Source organism: Rhagoletis pomonella, unplaced genomic scaffold (genome assembly GCF_013731165.1).
Source record: "Rhagoletis pomonella isolate Grant_MI unplaced genomic scaffold, Rhpom_1.0 Rhpom_scaffold_00006, whole genome shotgun sequence".
NCBI classification, from domain to species: domain Eukaryota; kingdom Metazoa; phylum Arthropoda; class Insecta; order Diptera; family Tephritidae; genus Rhagoletis; species Rhagoletis pomonella.
This window is the reverse complement of record NW_023458560.1, coordinates 16,290,962-16,293,648: the sequence shown is the minus strand read 5'-3', so window position 1 is coordinate 16,293,648 and position 2,687 is coordinate 16,290,962. Positions and strand designations below refer to the sequence as shown.

The following is a 2,687-nucleotide window of genomic DNA, read 5'->3' as shown; positions in this document are numbered from 1 at the left end:
TACAAGTAAATTTTAGAGTAATAAACTGGGTTTTATTATCTTCCACATATATTATCATTGATTACAGGAATAATGAATAATCCCTTGCGTTTAATACAATTTACGACTGCAATTGCTAAAATTGTACAAATTGTACATTTCGCATATGAGGCGTACAGTGAGCTTAATAAAAACAGGAGAAGATGGTGGGTGCGTCCTGTGAATTTAACCCGGGAGGAGGAAGGTTTTTTCATGGTTTGCCTTCAACAGCTGAAAGGTAGAGATGAAGAACACTTCTTCAAGGCGACGAGAATGAGTGTTGCAAATTTCGACTGCTTGCTATCCATTTTGAAGGAAAAGTTGCAGAAATACTCCCAATAGAGAAGCGATAGACCCAGAAACCCGGCTGGCCGTAACAATATTGTAAGCATGATAATAAGTATTTACGAAATACATATGTATGTGTGTATGTCGATTTTCATTTTACATACATTTATACATTTGGTATTTTCAGTTATTTGGCACAAGGATGCTACATTCATGTCCTGGCTTGGACATTTAAATTGGGTATTTCAACGGTTCGTAAAATAATATACGAAACTTGTGATGCTATTTGGAGCGAATTGCATGAAATATATGTATCGCCTCCAAACACAACGGAACTGAAAACCATCGCGGTGAAGTTCTACATAAAAACGGGTATGCCTAATTGCTTGGGAGCAATTGACGGTAAACATATACATATAACCCGTCCTGCGAATAGTGGCCCTTTGTACTATAATTACAAAAAGACATTTAGCATCGTGTTGATGGCTGCATGTGATGCAAACTATGTTTTTACGTATGTGGATGTCGGTGCTTTGGGAAGCCAAAGCGATGGAGGCGTGTTTGCGCGAAGCAGCTTCGGGAAACAAATTTTAGACGGAACTTTAAATGTTCCTGGTGATGCATATTTACCAGCCACGATGAATCTCTTTCCACATTACTTCGTGGGAGACAGCGCATTCCCACTTAGACCAAATTTAATGCGATCATTTCCAGGGCATAATTTAACGCCAGACAAGGACAGGTTCAACACAATGTTGTCTAAGGCTCGGGTTCATATTGAAAACGCTTTCGGTATTTTAGCCAACCGGTGGAGAATTCTGCATACACGTATTAGTGCTTCTCCTAGTAATGCGGATAAGATTGTCTTGGCCATAATTGTACTTCATAACTTTTTAATGCTTCAAAATGATCGCAATTACTTCCAACTAGAATTAGTTGATCGTACTTACAACAATCGCGAGTACCATGGTCGGTGGAGAAGCGAAACAAATCCGTTGCAATCTTTTCAACAAAGATTTGTTAACCGGTCATCTTCCAGCGCTTTTCATTTGCGGAACACTCTTAAAGACTTTTTAAATAATAACTCATCATAAATTATACTTACGCATTTACCTCAATAAATTTTCTGAAAAATAATTAATAGTATAAAACAACAGTACATATTTATTTATTACAAAATTAAAAATTAGTTGTTCTACAACCATTGAGATCGACCAGATAAAGGTATTGAAATGACTATATTATTTATATTATAACACTGCACGGCAAAATCAATTTTTTTCTGGGTATTGGACCAAACCAATTTTTTTTAAGAGATTGAGTCATAGGTAAAAAAAAGTGATTTCTCCATTTTTCGAAGTTAGCCTCCGAAATTGAGATATGGGCCTTCGAAGTTCGAAAGAGGACCTTTGGTAATAATTAAAAATAATTTTTTACCAAAGGTCCAATTTCGAACTTCGAAGGCCATATCTCGATTGCGGAGGCTAACTTCGAAAAACGGAGAACTAACTTTTTTTACTTATGACTCAATCTCTTTAAAAAAGTTGGTTTGGTCCAATACCCAGCCGAGTACTGTACAGTGTAATGATAAGGGTGCGGACATATTAATAAGTATTGACTACTTGTTATTTTTAGTTAATTTTAATAATTACTATACTATATATGTATATATATAAAAATATATATATTATAAAACTCAACAAATTTTACCAAAATCATACAAAAATTTTAAACTTTTTATTCAGAATTTTTAGCATTAGAATTGTGGCTGGCGGTCTTGTGCATATTCTTCCATATAAAATATACTCGACAACTACATTTGTATGGAAGAAAATGCCTAGCACTATCAGCAAAAAAAAATATTAAAAATCAATGCGATTTCCTAGCGCCTTGAAATTTACACTTTAACCAACTACAATTTAATGGGCTAAAAAACTGCGTACCCAAAATTTTTCTATAAATTCTGAATAAAAAGTTTGAAATTTTTGGATGATTTTGGTAAAATTTGTTGAATTCTTACAATTTTTGTACTAGGTTGCAAGTGTGGATTTATATGGTGCTTGTTATATAATGCACTGGACTTTTATAAGAAAATATTAAAGCTCGAATACAAAAAAAAAATATAGCCAAAACTGACCATCTTTCTTTAGTTCGTTTAATGTTTAGTATTTATTATAAAAGTATAGCTCATTTTCCAAGGAAACCATATACATTAGACTGCAACACCAAACAAAATTTCGGTTTTTTCGGGGGGGTTACAAAATGTATTATATTTTAAGATTTTAACAAAATATTTAGGAAAAATATTAAGATTTACGTGAGCTGGACCGGTTTGAAAATACCTCTAAAAATGGAGTTTTTTTTATGAAAAAAATAGTTTC

The 2,687-nt window shown here is 33.5% G+C and overlaps 1 pseudogene; it reads left to right on the top strand.

Moving 5' to 3' along the window:
- Nucleotides 1–291: 291 nt before the first annotated feature.
- LOC118741645 lies at nucleotides 292–1,462 on the top strand (annotated as a pseudogene).
- The last annotated feature ends 1,225 nt before the right edge of the window (nucleotides 1,463–2,687 follow it).